This window comes from Protopterus annectens, chromosome 1.part0 (assembly GCF_019279795.1).
Source record: "Protopterus annectens isolate FY-2018-M chromosome 1.part0, PAN1.0, whole genome shotgun sequence".
Lineage (NCBI taxonomy): Eukaryota > Metazoa > Chordata > Ceratodontiformes > Protopteridae > Protopterus > Protopterus annectens.
Window position 1 is genome coordinate 840,387,842 of NC_056725.1, and position 25,880 is coordinate 840,413,721.

At 37.7% G+C, this 25,880-nt stretch overlaps 1 protein-coding gene across 1 annotated transcript in view; it reads left to right on the plus strand.

Annotated features, from left to right (window-relative positions):
* Positions 1-9,652: 9,652 nt before the first annotated feature.
* The window catches only part of SAMD4B (sterile alpha motif domain containing 4B), a gene marked incomplete in the record, with an annotated part of 1,390,985 nt that continues 1,374,757 nt past the window's right edge, over positions 9,653-25,880 (plus strand). Inside the window, 1 exon segment of the mRNA XM_044063650.1 lies at positions 9,653-10,048.

A 25,880-nucleotide genomic window follows, 5' to 3' on the forward strand; every position in this document is an offset into this window, starting at 1 on the left:
GCTGTCAAATGGGGCCAGGGCACCTCCACCTTCCATCCTACCCCCACTGGAGTACCCCAAGGATCCATACCTGGCCCAATTCTATTCAACATCTTTATTAACAACTTTTACAAGGCCATACCCAATACTAAAATTGTTCAATATGCTGACGGTTCTACTTTGATCTGCTGCGCCTCCACCTTAACAAACCTCCAACTACTGACACAAACAGTCTTCTCAACTACAGAAAACTGGATGCTCCAAAATCACCTCTCATTAAATGCTAACAAAACTAAAATCCTTCTATTCTCTCCTTCTAAGTCCTCCCCTATTGATAAAAACTCATTCCAAATAATCAGCCATAACAACTCCATTTTAGAGGTCATTCCCGCTGCCAAACTTCTTGGTGTAACCATTGATGAACACCTAAAATTTAATACTCACGTGCAGCTAAACATAAAGAAAACCTACATAAAACTCTGTCTACTTTATAGAAACAACCACTTCCTCTCTCCTGCTACCAGACTAACTCTTGCCACTACTTATCTCCTTCCCGCTCTACTGTATGGCACCCCTCTGCTTACTAATGTATCCTCCTCACTATCCTCCAAACTAGAAATATGTTACAATAAAATCTCCAGACTTGCTACCAAATCCAAATCTTCCTCTCATCACTGCTCCTCCCTTCACTCATTAAACTAGCTTGAACTCCATAACCAACCTGACTTTCTCCAAATCATGACTGCCTACAGACTACTATTCCAACCTACCAAGTGCCCTGCACTATCCAATATCCTACAACCATATACTTCCCATAGAACACTTAGATCTACCCACCAAAACCTAATCACCATCCACAAACCCAAGCACCCAGATAGTCAACTTCTGCTTTCCTTCACCTTAGCCAAAAAATGGAATGCTCTTCCCTCCACTCTTAGGACCTGCGATAACCTCGAAAACTTTAAAACTCTTCATTCTCACCTTTACTCAAACAGGAAATGCAACTGTACTCTTCACCCTATACCTCTCAAGGTCTCCTCCACTTTTACTCTTGGTTAACCTCTCACCTAGCTAACCTTGCTCATCTGTATTATGCACATATAACTATACTGCAAAATCTAGCCTCAAGGCCATTTGCCTGTCTTTTACACCTAAACAAAATTGTAATTGTTTGTTTCTTTATGAATGCTATTTATTTGTCAGTAATGCAAAATTTCTTAGTAATTATTCATGTAACTATGTACTGTTGGAGCTTTTCTCCCCAGGTCTTCACTAAAAATGGGCTCCCCGAGCCCAGTGGACCTCCCTGGTTATCAAACTGGAATAAATAAATATAAATAAATAAGGTACCTAATCTGGTGAATCCAAATTAGTATTGGCTGACCCAACCATGCATTTGTAGAGGATTGGTAAATCATTCCTTTGCACAAAGATTTTTACTTAATTTAATTACAACAGACTGAGCTTCACATCTCCGCTAGGAAGTACAAATATATCCGGAAGTCAGCCACTGCCATTGCCACCCACCACAGTCTCCTCAACAGTCTACCTGCCACCCTGTGGGAACACACTGGCATACCCACTACGTAAAGCCATCCTTTACTGGGGAAATCATGTCTCATTTTCATCAAGAAAGTGTCCTTAGCAGCACTTTTCTACTGTTTGCTGAAACTTATCTGCTGTGTTGTATTCACAGTTCTTAAGCTCACTACTGCTTCAATTTGTAATACTTGCCAAGAATAACTAATAAATATATATATATATATATATATATATATATATATATAAATAAAAGTGGATTGATGACCAACTGAAGTTCCCAAGTGATTCAGAGAGCAATTCCTCCTCAGTTTTTTTTAAAGCGTTTTAGTAAGGAGTAAGCGTGTCTAATGATGCGAAAGACGCTAGAGGTTTTTTGCACGTCTGCATCTGTTCTATGATGAATCGCCATTTTCAGATACTGCCAACAGCTTCCATTACAGGTCTGACAAATACAAGTCACTGCTCATCCTTTCCCAGGTAAAGGTAGTTGCTTCATGGCCTCTATATCTTTTCTCCCTGGTCAGCCCTCTGGTACTGCAGGACTGCTCCCAATGCTAATATGATGTGGACTGTGATAATAAGGAAGACTAGCCTGTAGTTTCCATTGTTTCTGCAAGCATTTCAGGAACTTTTTTCAGTATAAAGTCCTGCAGAACATCAGTCTCCAGTGAATTAATTAGATACAAAAAATTTCTAACAGTTTACATACAACCACAGCACACAAGCACCTTGAACTTCTTACTTTACTGGCTTTGAGAACGTCTACATGATGGAGGTAATTCCTTGAACTACATAACATTACCATGCTCTAAATAAACTGGTTATTTTCAGCACGTGAACTGACTTGTGTAGTTAGAAAAGAATAAATGATTTAAAAAGCATCTATATTACATTATCAACCTTTTAAAAGTTTGAACGTCATATGGTCAACACCATATGATAAACTTTTAAAAGTTTGAAAATGTAATAAAACAAAAATAAGCCAAAGAAAAAACCTACCTGAATGCTTTAAGCAGGGGGGCAAGCCCCTCTGCACCCCCCACACCCCCGTTCTTTAAATATACCAACTCTGAGATCGCACTACAGTGCAGAAAAGGGAAATCTTCCCATTGCGCACTGTATGGAGGTCTCCATTGAAATGTTCAAACTTTTAAAGGTTTGATCATATAGTGTTGGCCATATGACATTCAAACTTTTAAGAGTTCGACAAAGTGATATAGGCCCTTTAAAAAGCACTATGTAAGGTGCAGAGTTTTAGGTTGCTATAAATTTGTCTAAAGAAACTCTGAACCACTAACTTTTGATCGTTTTGGCCCTCCCAGCAATGATTATCAAACTTTTCATTGCACAATTTAGATCTGGTCATTCCCCCTCATCTTGCTTGGTATGAACACAGCACAACCACATATTGTGGGAAGATGATCTTATTCCAGAAAGGAATACCTTTCATCAAAGCATACATTTACCCATACAGTGGTAACTAAGCAAGAAGTGCTGAAGGACTGTCATTTGCAAGTGGTTATGATTTTTTGGGTATCCTAACCCTACCCCAGGCAGCAGATGTGTACTCACCTAGGCAAGGGTCCGTCACCCATACAAGTGCATGCTTTCTCAGCCTGTGCACTGGTGGCTACCATGTGAATGATGTCTGGCAAATCAAGATCTCATCTCTTGGCCCATACTTTGATGTTGTGCACCTGTTTACTAGCAGGTGCCAGCATTACTGCTTACTAGAATGCCACTCTCTCATCCACAAAGGCGAGCTAACAGCCTCTTGTTCTCACCCTTCCTCTTTGGCTCCTCCAGTATCTGGGCCACTAATTGACCCCAGGTAATCTGTGTCACAGTCAGGACTTAATTCCTCTAAGCCATGCTGGCAGCTTTTTTTCTGCTACTTTTGTGAGGACAGCGCAGCGGTAACATTGTTGCCTCACAGCAAGAGGTCCTCCTGTTCGATTCTCAGTTGGGGGTGCCTTCTGTGCGGAGTCTGCATGTCCTCCCTTCATTCGTGTGGGTTTCCTCCCACATTACAAAGACATGCGTCTGGAGCGTTTCTCCCCAGGCCTCTGCTGAAAATTGGCTCGTTCCAATTCGGACTTTCCCAGTTAACAAATGTAAAATAAAAAAAACAACTAAGATAACACATTTGCTGTATAGCTAGTATTGGCAAGACTTTAAGCATTCTGGCAGATGCAGCAGAAGTGGGAATGAAGGACACTGGGGGAGAGGAGAAGCCTTCCAGGTGAGTACAACACCATATCTATGGACAAATGTGTACATGTTAATGCAAATATACAAGCTTTCAGCATTGCTTCAAACATCCATGAAGATTTTTTGCCCTCCTCTTACAAAACAAAGATATAAATCACATTGTTTGTGATCATTAAAATAAATATTCTGAGAAATGCCTAGAGGCTGCAAAAGCACATATTCTTCAAAACTCCTCCAAAACTGGCAGTAATGCAAAAGAAACTGATGCACTCCCCAGAAGTTCAAGACATGACAGAGTGGTAAGGTGGTCCAAGAACCCACTTAAATGCACCAAATAACAGGAATGCTACAGCCTGTTCCCTAATCTTGAAAAAGACAGAGATCCAACAGCTGCAAAAATATGATGGCAGCTTATCCTCCATGCACCATGACACTGATATATGTGAATGCAAAGTCACAGCACTGCAAGCACTACTCTGAATGACATAACGTACACCGTTAAAAATACTGTGTCAATGACGACTAAACATTAAAAGGTTCATATTCAGCTGTTACATTATCTTTTGGAAACACAGTCATCTTAAGGGGTGGATGGACTGCCTTTATAGGAAAAAAATAAATCAACAAATATATGCATTTTTATATGTCAAACAGTTAATTTTGCAACCAACAGTATCACTTTCACCACCACCCTGCTATCACTACTGTTGGGATCTGGGAAAGACAGAGAGCTGAGTATTCATACAGAAAAAATGCAGGCTAAAACTATGGCATTTTTTTTATGTTAACCAATACTTAATACAGCCACAAACTCTTTTTTTAGAACAGAAAAGCAAAAAAAGTATATAGCTTAAGGAAGTGGATGCAGTGCATTCTCTCAAAATATGCAAAACATGCCCATCCCAGTAGTTATTCTTCATGTTATTAGCATAATCATAAAGCGTATACTGTTTGCAAATAAAACAGCAGTTACTACAATACTTATTTAACTCTCATCATGTACCCTTATTTCCCATGTGCACAACAGAAACATTTTGTTTACTGCAAATGTCAAAAACCCCATGTATGGCAAGAAACATCAAACTAAACTACAGACTTCTGAAAATGATGAGGAATTAAATTTCATAAATCATACTGATGAAAGGGGTAACCTAGTTAACATCACAACAAATGAAGTCCAACAGGATTATGTTGGACTCCTTGAAAATGAAGCAGTAGTATACAAACTGTCCAAGTCTCACACATACCTCTCAACATCTAAGCACAGCAAATCTGGAAAAAGCCAAGCATAATGGGGGTGCAAAGGCCCAGCATCGGTGACAAATTTTAAATATCAGTCTTATAAATGTAAACAGTAGCTAGAACAATAGGGTTTGGATTAACAAGCATTTTCTAAAAACAAATTCTGAAACGCAAATGTAGATTATTATTCAGAGACTTTAATATTCACTGATTTGACAGAAAACATTTTTATGAGGAACAAACCAAAATTATGAGGAAAAATCCTGCCAGTTGAAAGGTATACTCCCACATTCTGCAGCAAGAATGGAAAGAGTTGGGCAACTATTTAAAACAGTGTCTCTCATTATAAGTTACACTATAGCCTTAAGAAATGGATCATCAATATAAAGGAGTTTCATGTCACACAAAGTAATGCAGGTTGGTGCTCACCTTTAACACCAACTCCACTTTCGTTTAATGGTTTGAAGTGGGTGGGCATGGACCCCATTTTTCAAGTACAACACAAACACCATACATCTAAATGTCAATGGAAGCAGACTTCTTAATAAAGTATTATACTACAGTTCAAAAAGGAACTCAGTTGTAAGTCATCGACAAGGGCCGTCTGTAAGCGGCTGCTACTAGCAATCTTATCTCAGTGCTGTAACATTCATAAAATTGTGAACACCCAATCACCCTTTTAAGAAAGAAAACCTAAAGTTGATGCTCTATACTCACTCAGATGATATTTCTAGGTTTGAAGTGAATTAAGGGATTCCTTAGTAAATTACAACCACAGACTGACACAATATGCCCTACTAAGTACTTCAAGAAAGAAATATTACTACAAGACTAGACAAATAATCCAAGATCACTGAAATGGTTAAGAACGAGGCGACTCTGGCCTCACAATCAATGTTAACAACTGGGCAATGGAAACAAGCTAAAGCAACCGATGAACAGTAAGCAGATTATTTCTTCCTGTACTCTGATCAACATGACACACAGTAAAATAGTTAGTGATTAATCAATTGTTTAAATTTTAATGCAAAACCCTGAAGAGATTCTAAATGTAAAATCATATGTATACTTTAAGAGACTTGTACGGTTGCAATTAAATCGCTATGCTACTAACTACAGTCCCTGTAGTATTTTGACAGTTTTTTCTTTTATCTTTTTATTTTTAGACAGAAGACAGCAATATACATTTACTTGCAAAGTTACTGCTGTAGAACATGGTGCCTCTGTCTTACTCTTTTTTTTCTTTTTTTCAAACACCTTTATTGAATTATCACTTGTGACATAAGCAAATTTAAAAGTAATTAAATTATATTAAACATAAACATTATACTTCCCAAATATCACTATATATCATATAACCTAAGCAATATTATATAAACTATTCGATTTTTGCCTTTTTTTAAAGAAACATCTTTATTGAACCATCACTTACTACATAGGCAATCATACATGTATATAAATGAAAACAAACCACACTGACACAATCCTGCTGCAAGCATTTTACATCACAAACCATACTGACACACTCCCAGTTGCAAACATTATACATCACTTATAATCTACCCAATCTTTCTCAAACATTACATAGCTCACTTAAGTCCTGCCACCTTTTAGACCTCATTTCTTGTATGTATTGTTCCCACAATTCCCATTTTTTTTCTATGCAGTTTGCTCCTACCCTTTTCTAAAGATCTCACTTTCAGTCATTTTATCTCAGTTATTATATTCATTACTTCCAGTATAGTTGGTTTAGATTTTGGTTATTTTCTAGTAATTGCTTTTTTGGCAGCCACCATTATTCGACACAGCAAGGCCTTAATATGGCTAGGCAATTCCAATTCTGTATCACAGCTCAGAAAAATCATCTCTCTCGTCAGACTAATCTGCCACCCAGCATCTCCAACAGTGCATCCTACGGAGGGAATCCTTAAGCTTCACCAACACACCACATTCCCAGAAAATATGTTCCCAATTACCTTTTTCTTCCCCTTCCAATACTTACTGCCTGAGGGAAAACCCTCTGGAGTCTACTTGGGGTATAAAAATAATGGTACTTACGTATTATTGCAACCACATTCCAGACCCACTACTCGATATTCTAAATGTAGCAGGCGATTGCAGTGTATGTATGTGTCTTTAGTATAAACCATGTCAAGATATCCTCTGTAAATGTTTTTAGCCAAAGTGTTGTTATTTGTGGTTAATCAGGCCCTGAAATAGTTTTTCCGCTGTGTTATGTTGTTAGATGTGTGAACTGCCTTCTTAAAGAATTCCACAGACAGCCACAAACACCTCAGGAGAAATGCCTCAAACCGGAGAGCAATTTTTAAACAGTGCTGTTATAAACTTAGGTGGTGCAATAAAATCTTTGCAGTGACAGAAATGTCATGAAGGACATGAAATAGGAACCTGGAAGATTTCTCATTCCTCTGCTGACTGATGTCCTCAACTGGTGTAAAAAAAAAAAAAAACATATAAATGACCAAACACCCCACAATATATCACAGTTACAAAGAATAAAAAATGATGAACGATCCAGGCAGCAGTCAAAAGTATGCCAATTTTAACCAAATTGTTATACTTTTGACTGCTGCCTAGATCGTTCATCATTTTTTTATTCTTTGTAACTGTGATGTCCTCAATTGTCTGGTCCAAAAATGCAGGTTGTACGTGTTACACAGTGACAAAACAATAGCAAATGCAGACTTCATGGACGGTTGTGCACGCTTCAGAGGCATAGTTAGGATGACAGATTTCACCACCGATTTTTATGAACTGACCAGTGTGTTCTGTGTACAGAAATGCAAAAGTCTGTGTAAGTGATAAAAAGTTGTTGGGTCAAACAGGTACCATGCAAGAATGAGTAAAACTCGTTAGGGGGTTACGACAGTCAGGGGTGCATGTATGTCCGCACGACTACCCTCAAGAAAAATAGGAAAACTATGTATTTATTTATCAGCCAGAAAGGTAGAAAGATGTCGTAAGGACTGTTATACTGTCCTCATTAGAAACTTTTACTACTTTGATCGCCATGACTATGGCTTGGGAAACGGTCTGTTTTCCTGTTGGAAATGTGGTTGCGATAATACGCAAGTACCAAAATATCTATGTAAACATTTCCAGGCAAAAATACTAAATCTTCTAGATTTTGTTGCACACTTGTGAGACATACATATATCCTCCCATTTTTTTTTTTTTTTTTTTTTTGTGAATTGCTTATCCTCTCTCTTCCCAATCCTTTCCAAGCTCCTCTGATTGATTCTTATAGTTATCATGCAATATTTTAGTATGCTATACTAATTATTGCTTTTTAATGGCAGCTTCTGTTCTAGATTCTATTAAAAACTCTACCAGTGCGGGTCTTTCATTTAGGAACCCCCTATTTCTTTCTCTTTGCCTATACTGTGATATCAATCTCTGACAGGGAAGGTAATTTCTAACCTGCAGTCCAAATAACTTCTTGGCATATTCCCATTCTATCATCATTCCCTCTCTAGTTATTTGCTTCCAATACCTTGGTTCCTTTTCCAGTTTTCTCCAATAAATTCCACCGCCACCCCCCCTCCCCCTTCCTACTGTCTGTAACTTGGTCTTGATATAAAACTCCAGATAAACCATCTAATGCCATATACGTCTGTGTAAACCTGAAGGTAGGACACTATTTCAGATGCCACTCAAGCTTTTGTACTACTGTCTCCTAGAACAAATGCCCTTTGTTATACAATCTATATATTCTTAAGACGTCACTCTAAAACAACACAAACTATTACACAGCAAGAAGACCAACACTTCAACCATAGGCCTATGGTTGAAGTATTGGTCTTCTTGCTGTATAGTATTTATTTGTGGGTTTTGGCCAAATACTTCATTTATACACCTAGCAGTACTCCGTGTGTTTGGAACAGAAACTATTGTTTTCATACTATAATTATTCAACTGCACAGTTCGCAAATACAATAGGCCCGTGTCACTGTAGACACAGTTACCTTCTTTACTTCAATTATACGTTGAAATATCAAACACTTAATTAATCTGCTGTTAGACAAAATGCTGCTCCAACAAATATTGACTTGTACACCATTGTTTAATATCGCTGGCCTAGCTGCATATGCTGTAAGATTCATACAGCTTCTTTCTGAATCGCTCTGACTGGTCTGTTTGTCTTAAGTCCATCCTGAATATACACACACGGCCATGACCGTTTTTCCAACACCCCAGGAGAACGTACTTCGGCTATTTTCCTCCCTTCTACATTTCCACATCGCCTTGGTCGGCCATCAGAATAAAAATAGTGTGATTATTACATTTAGTAAAGAATAATCTTATCTAAGTTAGAAGTACAGAGTACATGCAGCAGAAAATAAATGACTAAAACTTGAAAGTGCCCCGTCAAATTCCGAATAGTTAAAAAGTGACTCCAAACTAGTTGTATTACAAAAGAAAGAAAACACCCCACAAGAAGTCCAGTTCGTTAAATAGCTGACTTTCCAGTGCATAACTCCTCCGTTAAATATCCATAATACGATTTATTTCTGAATTTATCCCTAAGCCACAGTTGCCCTTGTCCCTAACAAACCCTTCCAATTTAATGTTTGTCAACAGCGCAGTACATTGTTTCCGGCGCCGTATGGTTGCGTGGAGTTTGGACTCTCGGTTCTCGCGGTGTTGCTGAAGTAGCACTAGCAGTGGTAGAGTGCGCGAGGGAGGGAGCGAGCGGTTAGAGTTTGTGAGCAACCGCAAGTAAGCGGGAGGGCAGGCGGCGCTGTGTGATGTGGGATTTATCGGGAGAGGCGGCGACAGCCGAAGAGTGGGGTACGTAGCCCGGTAAGCCGGAGGGAGCGCTGTGGGCTGGCAGGCCATGGGCAGAGCGTACAGCGGCCGGACCCGCAGAGAGAGACACCCTGAGTCCTAAGAAGGGAGCAACACCCAGCAGAGGCAGCAACCCCCTCCCCTTCTCCGCAGTCAACGTCCACCTCCCAAGCAAAGTCTCGAGGAAATAGGGGCAACAGGCAGGCCAGAGCCCCTGGCACTGCGGCCACCAAGCCCGACCTAGCCCCTCCCCGACATCTAGAAGGTAAGGATCCTCTGACTCTGTCGGGGTTGCGTTACTGCATACTGCTGGTTTTGGGGGGGACCTACGTGTTACTTATTACGCATCTGTTTCCTTACTTTACACTGGACATGTTTACACATCTGCATGGTTTTACTTGAAGAGCTGGCTACTTCTTTTTAACGCTTGTATACAAGTGTGTCAGTTGTATACTTTCAGTTTGTATGCGTATAGACACTAGCTGAAGTGGGTAGTTATGGGGCACAGATTGAGTCAGTACTGTGTGTAAGTGTTGTTTGGGGTCAGGTGGGCCCCGGAGGGACTGGACTTGGCGACGCGACGTTGCTGCAGATTTTGAGAGAGCTGCCAGTTCAGTGACAGGTCTGGAGTGTCATGTTGCCAGCTGATCTGTGCAGAGGCTAGTGCGCTTCAGCTGTCATTTTTTCAAAAATGCAGACAAGGCTAGACTTGGATATTTTAGTATACTTAGACAACAGGGTACTAAAAATAAACGATGTTTTTCTGGTCAACCATTTTTTAAGTTACTGTTGAACACTAAGTTAATTCAAGGGATTTCTGGATAATTTGCTAGTAGTGGTGAAACAATGTGCTGTGTTAAAAAAAATAAATGTATGTATGTATTGTGGTTCTAGACACCCTTGTTAGCAGTAAATCTGCCAGAATGTAGTATGTGATAATGATCAGTCTAGGTACAGTATCATCTCCTTATTGCTGTTGATTTTTAAGTAGAGTTGAATTTGTTTGATGCTAGTGGACATCGCTACAGATTCTGGTTTTGCAGTTTAGTTAACAGTTGTTTACATCAAATTGAGATTACAGTGTTATCTTTACTTCCAGTACACTTTCTTTGGTTAGACTTTGGGGGTGTTTTCAAGTTTGAATTGTGTGCACAGTGGATGGAATGTTATATTTTTGCATGGGCAATTTTTTTTTCGTTATAAAAGGAACTGTACTGAAGCATCATGCTTGACGTATTTAAAACTTTTTCTACAGAGGCATTTTGGATTTGAGGTTGGTGGCTCCACTTTAAAGTAAAACCTAATATTAATTTACAGTTCAGTAATTCAGCAGTACTGCAGAAGTCATGGTGGTGGATTCCTTCCTAAGTATGTGTGTTGATACCACTGTAGCTTCCTGAAATGTACAATTTATCATTTATTTTGATTAAATTGTAATTGAGTTTTAACAAATATCTGTGGGGTCATCAGTAACAAGGAAGGATTTTGACAACTTCAACATGTGGATATTCTCAAGATCCTAATAGTAAACATTTTACTCAGATTCCTGAAGTTGCAGGCCTCTTGGCAGAGAACGGGCTTGGATGACCACCTATTATCACATTCTTTCACCCTCCAAATACCTGTTAGTGTTGACCTTTTCTATGATAATTGAGGGAACAATTCGTTGCTTGCTGAAAAAAAGTCTGCTGTCTGTGTTTTTTTTTTTTTCCTTAAAATCTCTGTAGCCATGGGTGTGCTTCTTTCCCAGCTTGTTGATTTCTGCTGTCACAATGCTTGCCACCTTGTTCAGGATCTTGGCTGCATATTTTACAGAATAGACTATCCTGTAAATGTGTACTTGAGTAAACTGACTATGACAGAGTAAAACATCTTTGTACATTGATTTAAGTTTGTAGTGTAGAATTAACCTCCTGTTTTTGCCTAAATATGTCGTGTTATACTGTGCTCCTCATTTCATAATCTTTTTGTAAAGAATATTCTTATTATATTCATGTAGGCTTTTCGCATCAGGCATGCCTTTCGCTGTATTGCTCTACAACTCTCATGTGCTTTAGTTTTAAAACTCACATCCTCATCATGTACTAGTCAACTGCTGAACCGGATTGGTTCTTTATGCTATTGAAAGCCCTGTACTGATCTGCCTGCTTGTTAAAGCTTCAAGAATCTTCCACTCCTCCTTGTTACTGTCTGTCTTGTTGACCCATGACGATGTTTGGCGGGTTAATTAAAAAAAAATGGCAATTAATAATTTTCTTTGTTTTGCAGCCTTGGCTGGTTGGCACTTCTGTTCTGAATCATAATGTTTAAGACTGGGTAGTTTATTGTTGATGTTACTTAAGGGATCTTTTTGCCCTTTCCATACATCTTTTTCACTCTACTGGGGATTGTAGTGGTGGTTATATTTTTCTGACTGTTGTAAGCTTTAATGGGCTGAAAATAGCTGAGTTGTATGTATTACCTTTTTTTTCTGGAAATGCATTATAAAGGCATAAAAAACTTTAAAAGTGGTGACAAGCAGCATACATACAGCTTGGATGCTGTATACCCTTTTAATATGATGGAGTTAGTAGTTAAGAGGCAACAGGGTACATTCCTGCTGCTGTTTTTGAGAGTAGAATCTTCAGTTATTTTGTTTCCATCTGGATGTTCCATAATACTGTCGTTAGTAGAAGGGATCTTGGTTCACAGTCTTGTCTGGAAGGCAGTGCAACCCATTATTTGGCTTTCAGATGCCAGCATTTGAGTTGTACTGTGGTTTCTAGTTGGGACTAAAGCCCATAACCCACAGGTTCAGAGTTGAAAGGGTTACTTACTTTCCATTATTTTTAAGTCCCCATTTTGTATATTGATTTGTAACTTGAGAAGCATAGCTGTTTGTTTTTTATGTAGCTGTAAAAGATTGTATATAATGTAAAATGTTTATCACAGTGAAGGAGTGGTTGAACTAGGTGCTGTTGATTATACTTAAGTAATGTGAGCTTGTGGTGTTGTGGCTGAAAGGGTCATTAACCATTTCACTCACCCAGTTACAATGCATGCCTGCATAAGTTATATTAAACTGTGATAATCATAAGATATATCTTCCTTTCAAAGTAGTTAAGCATGTTGCAGAGTTACTTTCAAGTAATACAGTATAGTTTAGTGCCAGTAGACCTGCAGTACCTTTCACTTTTTCTTGTTGCAGATTTCACCATGTTTTCTTTTTCTGATTTTTTTTTTTTTAATTTTATGAATGGAATGTCACCTGGAGAGACAATTTTTTGTATTCAGATTTCACTTTTAATCCCTGCCATACTTCTCAACTCTCCAGGATTTCATAGAATGTGCATACTTTTGCCTCATGTTTTTGATTTGTTCCTCATAAAATTTGTAGTTTTCTGGCAAGTCACTGAAGATTGACGTCATTAACTTAAGACAGACATTTGAGTTTCAGACTTTATATTCTTCAGAATATGTATGTTAATGCAAAACGTGTTATTTTAGCGTGTCTTGAGTTTATAAAGTCAGTGTTTTTAGAAAAGTAATGTAATTCTTTCCAAAGAGTTATTAGTTCATGATGGAGAAAATGTTATATGAAGAGCAGTTATTAGTTATGCTGCAGTGGTGCATAAGCAAATTGGGAAATACTTAATTCTAGAGAGTCCTTAATATTCCAAAAATGTAAGTTGCATGAAGCTGCTTTAGCAACCGTATAAAATGTTAGCTGTCAGTCATGTATACCAGAACTGCTATAACTGACTGCTGCTGACTTCCTGAGATTTAAATATGAAATGGGGGAAAATAATATTGCCTGTTTGAATGTTAAGTTGGCTAAAGATGAAGGAAGTAGAAAGTATACATCTAGAATTTACAGAAAGCCAACTTATTCAAATAAATTCAAATACTTTTCTGCAGAATACACGTTCTCACCTCCAACACAGAAAAAGGCAGTAGTAAAATGGCAGTTTGCCTGTGTTGCAGCACACACGGTTTCTCTGTTTGAAGATTTTTTGGAGGCCTGCGAATTATTGAAAAAGATGTTCATTAAACTAGGTTATCTGGTTACTTTTAAAGAACTAATAACTTTTTTATCCTGATTTTAATTAGTCCTAAGGATAATATGAATTGCCTAGAAAAGCAGGGAGGAATATCAAATAGTTTATATAGTGGAAATAGTGATAAAAGAGGTTTTAAAATCTCTGTAGTATGGATAGTGATATGATTAGGTGGGTCATGCATAAAAATTGAACCATTATGAATGATGGCCGAGTAGTAAGGAAACAAGTAGGTAATAAACTATTGGTTGTGTATTATAGGAAGGGGACCAACTTTAAGAATTTTTTTGAAGGTAAAATAGATGGATGTGGTACTGTGCACTCCAATATATGAATAAGTTTGATGCTGTAGTTTCTGTAAGTATATTAAAATGGGGGAAACATTTGAGATTTAATAAGAATCATTTAAAATTAAAGGAAAATATAATTGTAATACCATCGGGATTATTTATGCGATATTGTGTCAGTGTTGTTCCGCATTCTACATCGGTAAGACTGAGCAGAAATTGAAAGACAATGTATGGACATTTATAAGAGATTAAGAAACAAAAAAATGACAAATCCTTTATTTAAGCATATTAATGAGAATCCAGGGCAAGAATTTAAATTTACAATAATTGAGAGGGTGACACCTAATCCGAGAGAGGTACATGGTCATTACATCTAGAAAAAAAAGAGAACTTTATTGGATTTTATTTTTTAATGCAGTGAGTTGGCCGGTGTCGAATGAGATGGTCTTGATTGTGTGTCTCTTTAAAACTCAAGTTGCAAATGAGATAAATTAAAGGATGCTGAGTGTATTTTTGTATTTTGTTTCTATGTTCTGTTTTTATTGTAATTGTTTTTGTGTTTGAAAAAATGTTTCAAATATTTAGTGTTATTTTATTTTAAATAATATGTTAAGTTTCCTATAGGAGTTTCACTTTAAGAATTTAGAAGACTGATTTAACTTGATAGTCGTGATTTTAATACTTTTAAAAACAGTTGTAAGTTGTTTGAAGTGTTTTGGATTTTACAAGATGAAAGTGCTTATCTTTTGTAATAAATTGTGTTAGTTTCATCAATTGTGCATTCAGTTTTTTCGTGGTTTTATAGTTTGTTTTTGTGGTTTAGTTTTACGTATACCAGAACTGCTATACCTGACTGCCAAATTTACTTATTAGCACCTATTAGCTGTGGAATGTTGCACTTCTAGCAGACTGCTTACATTTTTACATTAATCAGCATTTTTTAAATTGAGTTTACACCAAAAAAGAAATAGAAATATTTTTGAACAGTAAATTGCTTTTAGAAAGTGTAAACACTGATGTGCATGGCACTCCATGATTATGATTCAAAACCTGGAAATGGACAGGCTTATTGGGTATCTTTCTAATGTTAGAAAGGCACTTGATAGGTATTTCTTAAGTACTCATAAGTGCTGGTAAGATTGCCTCTCGTGTTGCATATTGACAGTAGACAGTGTCGACCAGTAAAGAACAGTGGCAAAAGGTAAAACATATGTAAAAGCCATTCTGTACTTCTGTGCCACATACTTTGTTCTGTTACACATTTTATTTAAATATCTAACAGCTTTAAAGTTGTTTGCTCTTCAGATGGACACTTACGATGCTGTTTGTCTGACAGCACTTAAGTAAAGCCAGTGAAAGACCCTTCCCCCCTGCTTCTGTAACTGGTAATACATGGAGTGGATAAAGCCCCCTGCACTATAAAGAATTGTGATCTTAACTCCTATGTATTCTTGACTTGATGCCAAGATTCACCTTTGGGTGAATTTCTTGGCATACATGTCTCAAACACATAAGTTGGTTATGATCCTAGATATCTGATTATAATCTTCTGCTATTCAGTTAAAAGCTGTTCTTTATAGCAGTAAAAGCTGATACATTTAAAAGGTTTTATATTAAAATAAATGTTTGGAGTGTTTTTCCCACAGACAGCTGTTTATACAGCCTAGACCCATAATGATATCAGCATTTGGTTTATCCAGACAAGAAATGTCTTTCTTTGTGATTGTTCGAGATGCTTGTATAACTTAATTGTTCGAGATGCTTGTATAACTTAATTGTATCTCTCAATATGCTTGCAGAAAAATAATTTAAAACATTTTTGTATTAAGTAAAGAAAAATGTCAGAATATCGACATCCCATACATACAAATATAGCAGCTGCTGCAAGTACAATGTAAAAGGTCAAAGTCCATGAGAGTGTTTATTTATTGACATTTTATTACCTGAAAAGTCTGACTGGGTAGGAGCTAATTTTCGGCAGAGACCTGGGGAGAAAAGCTCCAAAGCATTACAAAACATTTTAAGAACAATTAATTTTAAAGTCTTTAAAAAATACAAAACAAAAACAAATACAGTTTAAATAATTATACCAAATTAGACATAAGAAAACATTGGTTAAGAAGAGGTAAAAGTTGTGCGACATAAATTAAGAGAAATTTTAGCTAGTTTATAGAGAAATTAAAGATAAGTTAGTGTAATACAAACAGGAATTGCAGTACGAAGTAAGAGAAAAGCAGGCTTATGGTATATTTAGATAGAAAACCAGGGGAGAGAAATTGCTAGAAGTAAGGAAGTGTGTGAAGTAGGGAGGGTAAGATGCAAGATATGAATACGTATTTTGTCACATTTGGGGATATAGTTTATCCTGGTGTTGAGAGAGAACAGAACCGGCTTTTGGCTAGAAATTTTTTTCAGAATGATTTTGAAGGATGGGAGGGTATTGACCTGATGTATAGGATGGGAGGGTATTGACCTGATGGATAGAGGCAAGACGTTCCATGCCTTAGCAACATGGTAGGAGTGCAGATAGTGCCCAACCGATTTTGCTAGGTTTGTGGAAAGACCGAAAGTTTTGATATTGGATCGTAATACCAACTAGGAATGTAGTTTGTAGAATGTTCTTTAGTGCTGGAGGAGTCTGGATCATTTTATAGGTGGTAAGAAGCTGTGTAATAATAAGTTGATGAGGTAGTTAAAACCAGTTTAGGCTTTTTAGTGCTGTATAGTGGTGGGTTCTGAAAAGGGTGTTCGCTGCAAATTTAGCAGATTTGTTTTACCCTTGTTCAAGTTTTGATTTTGCTGATGCTTGAAGGTTATTAAGGATGGGAGTGCCATAAAAAAGTGTAGAGAAGGAGATACATGGTGTCAAATGTAGCTTTAGTTGCATCAGCGTGACAGTTTTTGGCTCTAAAGCATCCCTCATTTTTGATTTTTTTCTTATGCAGTTTTGTATATGCAGGTCATATTTTAAGTTTATCATCCATAATAATTGGCTAGGAGAAGTGACTTCACTGTTTGCCTTATCAAGAAAGAGAACTTTGTGGGAGAGGGATTTGGGGGGAGCAGTAATTTTATTTATTTTTTTTTAAGGGTTGAGCCTGAGTTGGGAGTTACAAAGCCATGTTTCATTCGCTGTTAAAGCTTCTTGGATAAGTGATTGGAGGTGTACCATGTTGTCAGATGTGCAAATGAATGTGGGGTCATCTGTGTTCTGTATTAGGGAGGCCCGTTATGTGGCTGTGTGGGGAGATGTTGGTGATAATGTTAGGAGGGGACCAAGGATAGGGCCTTGTGGTACAACGGTGGTGACTGGGAGGTATGGAGAGGGGGTGGAGTGCTATTTTGCTGACTGATACCTATTGGATAGGTAGCTTTTGAACCATGGTGTGGGGGGGCTGGGAGAGACCTTATGAGGACATTTGAGTACAGGCTTGCTGTGGCAAATTGTGCTGAGGGCTTTAGACAAGTCTAGAAATGAGGACTGTAGTTTGTCATTATATCTCTAGCTTTATTGACAATATCTCTGGTTTAGAAGTGCAGCATTGGTACTATGGGGAGGATGGAAGCTATGCTGTGTGGGGTATAGGAGTTCTCCTGCAGGAGAAAGTTTAGCAATTGTTTTTGAATACATTTTTGGAGAGGGGATAAGATTGCTCTAGGTCTGAAATTAGTAATGTCTGCTTACCCCTTTGCACAAAGAAAGACAATGTGTAACTTTTTCCAGAGAGGGAGGATGTGGGATTCCTGGATTGATCAAGTTATATAAGGACTGAGACAGGGTAGGCAATGCCATTGGCTGTTATTTTAAGCTGTTCGCTTGAAAGGTTATCAGCTGAAGAAGAGCATAGTTATTTTATATAGAATTTGTGCACAGGTTTGAAGGTGAAAGTGGATGTGGTGATGCGTGGCTGCTGGGCAAGGTTAGGATTAGATGGTGGGAAATCTTTGGTTAGAGATGCTATACTATTTATGAAGTAAGAGTTGAATTGTGTTGCGGTTTTGAGTGAGTTATTGGGAGAGGTGTCAGGATTCAGTAGACTACGTCTTGTGGCTTCATGTACATAAGAGTTTTTAGTCAGATATGCCTTAATTATCAATAAGATTAAATAAAATATTTGCATTTAGCAGTGTTGTTGACCTATGGTGACAGGCTAACCATTCAGAATGGAGGTAGTCCTATTAGGCCCAAACAATTTTAGACACATCAGCTAGACCTCTGTCTGTCTGTGTCTCTCTCTCTCTCTCTAATATATATATATATAATTTTTTTTAACGTGTTTATTAAATTTATTAAGATGTAGATAGACGTACATTTATAGAATAGAAAACTGACCACCTCAACATTTTTCGGTGTACATGCATTATACATCACATATCTGGGGTCCGAATGGATAGATAAGTCAGCAAGCAAAGAAGAGTAGTATTGCTGGAAATGAATTCATCCTCAAGTCTTGGTGAATACCTTCACGAGGTGGACCCTATTTTTCAGAAAACCTCAACAAGGTGACGCTGATATATAGACTGTATTTTATATAGCATATTTCATGGACAGAAGTAGGTTAAAAAAATAAAAAGATAGCTGTGTGCACAAGACCCAGGATAAGTGTCCAACCCTGGTAGGTGCACGGGTGCCAGGACTGAAGAAAATGACAGTGCAGAATCCTGAAGGTACTGAATTATTCCTACAATGGGGATAGGTCAGGCACCCCCCCCCCCCTTGTAGAAGGTAGTAGCAGTCCACAAAATTCACAAAAACTGATAGGCCAAAAAATAGCTGTAAAGACGATAACATGGACTATTAAGGATAAAAATGAAATGTTACTAGTATGCAAGAAGCCCAGAATTTCCAGACAGAAGTTGTGCATAAAGATTGAGAGCAGTTTAGAAGAAAGAAAATAATTCCACAAGAAAAACCTTTAGAAACTTCAAATAAAAATTTGTGTTCATTAATACAACAGGTTTATAAAAAACATTTTATAGACCAAGAAACCTTGGGCTGTTTGGAAAAAGAAATGTCAGAGGAAGTGCAAAAATATAAATAAAATCTAGAGACTTTTGAAAGGTATAAAAAGACATACGGACATGGGAAAGAGAGAGATCTAATATGGTGCAGTGTTTATGCAAAGGAGAGAACCAAATTAACCAATACAAAAGAGGCAGCCCCAAAGATATTTGAAAAGAAATACTGGCAAAGACATCCAGATATGGAACATTTCACAATTAAAATAAAAATAAGATCACAAAGGGGGAACACAGAACATAAAGTTAGTAAAGTAGAAGTTAAAAAAAATATATATAAGTTGAAGTTAATGGAATACCTGTGAAGTGAAGGATTTAGTGTATAAAGTCTAGCACAGGTTATATCACAACTTGATGGAACAATGAGTCCCCAAAGTAAGGAGGAATAGGAGATATCTGAAGAAGAAGAAATATGGACATGGGAAAGAAAAAGAAATTTTAATATGGTGCAGTATTTATGCAAGGAAAAAGCAAAACTAATCGGTAAAAAAAGAGCAGTACCATAGATATTTGAAGAGAAATATATGCATAGGCATTCGGACATGGAACATTTTTACAATACAAAAAAGAAAACAGAGGAAAAGTAGAAAAATGATTTAGTAATGGAGAAGTGTATATAATTGTAACACTAGTGACTATATCTTGCTACCTGTTCCTTCTGTAGAGAGTTTTACATAGGAATGACCACTAGGTCATTAAGTAAAAGAATTAAGAAACGGTACTATTGTATCGAGACTAAGAACATTGACAACGCTTTATTTAGACATTCTACAAAATGTAGGGGTTATAAAAAAATTTTGTTCACTGTTTTGGAACACGTAGTTATGAATATTAGGGGTGAGTCTTTCAAGGAGTTTCTTGAGCAGAGAGAAACTATGTGGCAGTTAAGATTAGGAGCTGATAAAAAAAAAAAAAATTGGTATAAATGATTCAGTCAATATTAAATGTTTTTTAAAAAATAGGAGAATGAAGATTTCAAAATAATTAGCTATGGTCTACAGTAAAAATTTCTGGGATATGTACCTTTAAATATTGTGTGTTTTAATTGGATTAATTACTGTTTGATATATAAGCAATTGCTGATGTGTGTTTTAATTCATTCTGAAGAAGTCTTTTGAAGACGAAAACAATATTAAACTGTGGTTTTCGCTAATTCCTGGTGGTTTCCTTTATTGTTCGGCTAGTTTGGTGGTATAAGTTTTATCAATGTTTGATTTACTGATTCATCCTCTGGGACTGTTGGTTTTATTGGGAGTAGAAATTAGTTGACTGAAACCAAAAAGGTTTATACTAAGGCTAGAGGAGTGGGGGGATGAGTTTTAAATATTGACGTCACCTAATAAGATTGTCTTGTATGGTATATGTTGAGAAATCCAGGGTAAAATAGATTCAAGAATTGGAATATTGTTACCATGGAGTATATAGATAGATGCTATTGCAAATTTCTTGTGTGGGTTAAGGTGACAGCTCAGAAAGATAAGTTCTGCAGGGTAGAAGTTAGGGAGGGATAGGGGTGGGGGGAGAGGTTAAACTGTTCAGAGTACATGATAGTAACGCCTCCCCCTTTTTTTGAAAATCTGTCTTGCTGGAAGATGTTCTAGCCAGAGGGTAAAAATTCTGAGTTTGTGATATGAGGTTTGAGCCAGGTTTCTGAGAGAGTTAAGATATGGGGGGAGTGGTGGGCTACACAAGCATTTAATTCTGTGATTTTGTTTCGGAGACTTTATAGGTTTATGGAGTAGATTGATAGGTGTTTAGTTAGAGGGGGGAGTCAGTGCCAAGTAGGTGAAGTGGAGCTGGTAGAGTTTGGAGGAAGAGCACAGACCAGGATTTGGGTGGATGACCCCTTCTAGTAGGAGTGTTGTTGGAAGTAAATTAGGTTTAGAGAAATAGAAGTAGTGGGTTTGAACTTAAGTTTAGGGAGAGAGAGAGCAACATTGAGATATTTTAGTTTGTGATAATGAATATAGGAGGTGTTGTAGAGAGAGGAAGAAATAGGGAAGTGCTGGATTTTATAATGAGGATGCTTCTTCAGTAAGAGTGGGTGATAGAGGAGGGTGATCTAGATTAGAGTGATATGATAGCCCAGATAGGAGGAAGAGAAGGGGAGTTACGAGGAAATATACTAGCATGCTGTTCTTTTATGTGGGTGTATTATAGAGATGAGGAGAGTGGAGGTTTTGAATGTATGGAGGATTTTGTAAGAGAGTTGTGAAAGGTGTAAGGAGGAGCAGATGTTAAGAGGATGAAGAAAATTTGAGAATTTATGAAAAAAGGAATGAGGTAAAGCAACTAGATTGATGCTGTAAAGCTACAAGGAAATGGGAGGACTGTGCGACAGGAGATGGAGAGCAAGGTGTGGGCGGTGTTAGTAAGTAGGGATTTATTTTAAAGGAAAAGTACAAAATAAGCAATTTATTGATGACCTAAAAAAGAGAATTGGGAAAAAGGCGAAAGGAATTGATAGCACCAAAAAAGAAGACCGTCATAATGACAACGGGAAAAGAAGGAACTTCGTATGGCATGAATAGACTACAATAAAGCATTTGACAGTATCCCACATTAATGGATAAGAATGCTTAAAAATGTATAAGATGCACCCTACGTTAATCGATTTACAGCGACCATAAAACAGTGGCAGACCACTTTACAGTCAAGTCATGATAAAGGATAAATTATTATTACAGGGGTAAAAATTCAAAGGGGGATATTTCAGGGTGACTTTGTCTTCGCTGTTCTTTTGTCTTGCCCTTAACCCATTAAGTTGTTTACTTAACAGATTAGGTCTTGGTTACGATTTGGCTTCCAGAAAACAATAAAGTATAAAGACATCTCATCTTCTTTTTGTGGATGATTTTAAAACTGCATAGTTCATCAGATGAAGAACAAAGCACAGCTGCGAGTGGTCAAAACTTTTTCAGATGATATAAGAATGTTTGGTCTTGATAAATGTGCAAAAGCAACCTTTAAAGCAGGAATGTGATATAAAAGAACTTGGTCAAGAGGGAGTGTATAAATATTTGGGAACTGATGACTGATCAGCAATAAAACATGAGCAAATGCTAATAAAACGGGAAGAAATATTTTAGAAGACTAAAATTCAATATTGAAAATAGCATTGACATCTAGGAGCAAAGTCCAAGCTATAAATCAATTTACTGTTCCTGTTCTTGCAGTTTTGTAATGATTGACTGGCCCCAAAAGGTTTAGGCTGCGTTGAACAGGAAAATGAGAAGGATGCGTCATGCTCATCAGATTTATAAAAATTAATTTATAACAAGACTATGTATTCCCTGTTCTGAAGGAGGTATGCGCCTCCTTGAAACTGTGTGTGTGTAATATATATATATATATATATATATATCTGCAATTTTAGTACTTGCATACCTGCTGACCGAAAACAAAGTCTAGTTTTAATGATCAGCAAGGTTGGAGCTTTGTGGATAACAATTAATAAAGAGCTGAAGGACTTTTTATCTTGCAGGGGAAAATGGAAGGAATCAAGTGGGGTAAGCTGATTCTTCTAGTAAAACAGGGCAGATTGGGATATCACAATCTGAAGGTGTACTTCAAAACTACACAGTTAAGGCTCCTATACATAGCATAAGCAGAAAACTATAATTCAAAGTGGAAAGGGATTATGTTGAAACAGGGGAGAAGCTCAATAAACAAAGACAGACTGGGATTTTGGGTGCAGACCTTTAAGGAGAGTAATAATCATACAATATAGTATATCTGTATAGTAGCAGGAAGCATTCTAAGAACTAAGACAACACGGGAATGGAGAAAGGAGATTCTGACGATAGGAGTGACTGCAATTAGTGATATAGACAATAGGCAAGAGAGAGATAGAATTTCTTGGAGAAAACTGACAAATGAACCAAGTTATTGGGAGTAAATAACTAGAGAGGGAAAGGTAATAAAATGGGAAGAAGCCAAGGATTTATTTGGACTGCAGGTTGGAGATTGCCTTCCCTATCATAGGATTGATATCGGAGTATAGGCAAAGAGAAAGAAATAGTGGGTCCTAAATGAAAGGCCAGCACTGGTAAAAGTTTTTAATAGAATCTAGAACCGAAGCTACCATTAAAAAAGGAATAATTAGGAGAGCATATAAAATTATTGCATGATAACTATAAAAATCGATCGGAGGAGGTTGGAAAGGAGCGTGGATAAGCAGTTCACAACAAAACAATGGGAGGATATACGTAAGTGTCCCAGATATGCAACAAAGTCTAGAACTTCTCCCAAGCAGATTATGACCTCTTATGGGATGGTATTAATAGCTTCACTGCACCTCCTCCCTCGGATGGAACTGGCAACTATGCCGACCTATACACAAATGCTTTATAAAACACCTGAACAACTGCAATGACTCAGCCGTACCTGATGGTACCAAAACAAGCTCCTCAAGGAAGAGCAAACCTGTCTGGTGGACAATTGCTATTAACAGGCTTTACAATAAAAGGAAGAAATTGCTATATACGAGTAGGAAGGGAGCAAGCCCCAAACTGGAAATGCTCCCTCCTCAGCTTAAACAAGCAAATAAGACTCTTTGTGAAATCCTCCAAAGCTAACTCTGAATTAAAATTCGCTTTGTCAACTAAGGACAACCATAAGGCGTTCTTCAGTTACATCCATAACCTAAAAGGAAAGGCTCATATTTGTGCTGAACTGGTAGTTAATGATACCGCATATACTGAGAGTGTGGACATTGGTAACCTGTTAGCCAACAGGTTCTTTGAAAACTTCACCCCGCTTTCCCTGCCGCACTTACCCCAGGACATCCCTACTACCTGTCCTCTACCCCGTATCTCTAAAGAGCAGGTCATGAACGCCCTCTCAGGTCAAAAACTCCGCATCCATGGGACCTGATAACATCCCAGGCTGTGTCCTACAGGGACTCGAACAAGAATTAGCAACACCATTGGGTACCCTTTTCAATCCTAGTCTAAGCACTGGCTTCATCCCAGTTGAATGGAAAAAGGCCACCACTATCCTCTTGTACAAAGGTGGTGCTTCCACTGACCCCAGGAACTATAAACCTATTAGCTTGACTGGCCTTATCTGCAAGTCCATGGAGAGAATCATCATGGGACCTTAATAAAGACATTGGTAACCTCCAAACACTTGACCCTACTCAATTTGGATTTATCAAAGAGAGGTCATGCCTGTTAAACCGGGTGGATGACTTTGAGACGGTCACCAAGGCCCTTGAAGAGGGGAAATCTGTGCATACAGCCTCCATAAACTTAGCCAAGGCTTTTGATACTATTCCCCAATCAGACATAATTGACAAACTCACCCAGCTTGGTATCAACCCATATATCATTAGATGGTCACTAAATGGCTCACAGAACCCATATATAGTCATAATAGGGGAATCTACCTCCAGCAGTAGACCTGTAACCAGTGGTATTCCACAGGGATCAGTCCTGGGACCTCTACTGTTTTGGAATCTATTTCACCAAAGTGCAAGCTAAAACTAAAGGTCTGTGGCTGACAGTTTGCTGATGACTGCAAACTGGGAGCAGTCATAGATTCTCCAAATGATGTCAGCATCCTACAAGAGGGTCTTACACTAGCAAATGACTGGTGCCAAAGTTATGGCCTTAAACTCAATGCAAAAAAATGTGTTATCTCTTTTGGTAAGAATGATGTTCCTGCTATCACATCAGTAACAACACTCTTAAGTACGCACTCAGTTGTGAGAGACCTGGGCATACAAGTTGACAACAGCTTTATCTCTGATCACCATGACTCCACAGTGATAAGAAGGGCTTTGTATATTGCTCATCTCATAAGCAAGGGCATTGCCTCCAAAAAAAAAAAAAAAAAAGGTTATAACTTCCCTGTACTCTTCCCTCATCAGGCCAATAACTGAATACAATGTCCCTTTTGGTATGTACCTTTCTAAGCACTTGCAGCAATTGAAGAGACCACAAAGGTTCCTCACAAGGAAATTCAAGGTCTTCAGCATCTTTCCTATGAGAATCGTCTAAAATCACTATCATTTTATTCTGTTTCATACAGACTACTCAGGGGCGATTTCTGACTTGCATATAAGGCAATATTTGATGCTGATTTATTGGATATGCTGAAACTCTGCAAGTCAAATGATGCATGGGTTACACGCTCTAATGGTGTTAACCTGGTATGTAATATAAATAGAACCTGTTGGAGGGACAGATTTGTCTTCCAGAGGTTGCCATACCTTTGGAACACACTCCCGCTTTATGTCAAGCAGAGCACTTCATTGGCCCTCTTCAGATGCAGTCTGGATGATTGGATGGGTAACCATAAATTCACCCCAGGGGTCTCCCCATGTCCCTGTTGGACAGGGATGATGAATGCTGATCATGGAACTTGGCTGGGCTTGTAAGGGCCCTAGGGTCAGTAGCCTAGTAATCTCCTATGATCCTAAACCAACTATATTAGAAGTAGTAAATATAGTAATGGAGGTAAAATAGCTGAAATTGAAATCTTTAGAAAAAGAGGGAACAAATACATACAGGTGAGGAATGAGGTTTAAAAGAAGGCAGGACTTGAATGAGCTATGTAATGTTTGGCAGAAAATGATTGGATGTATTGTGTTTGCATCTGGGAATGTGTCAGTATGGTTTGTGATGTAAAATGCTTGCAACTAGGATTGTATCTGTGTATTTTTTTATTTCTATAAATATGTTTTCATTTCTATAAATATATGCTTGCTTATGTCGTAAGTGTTGATGTAATAAAAATGTTTCTTTTT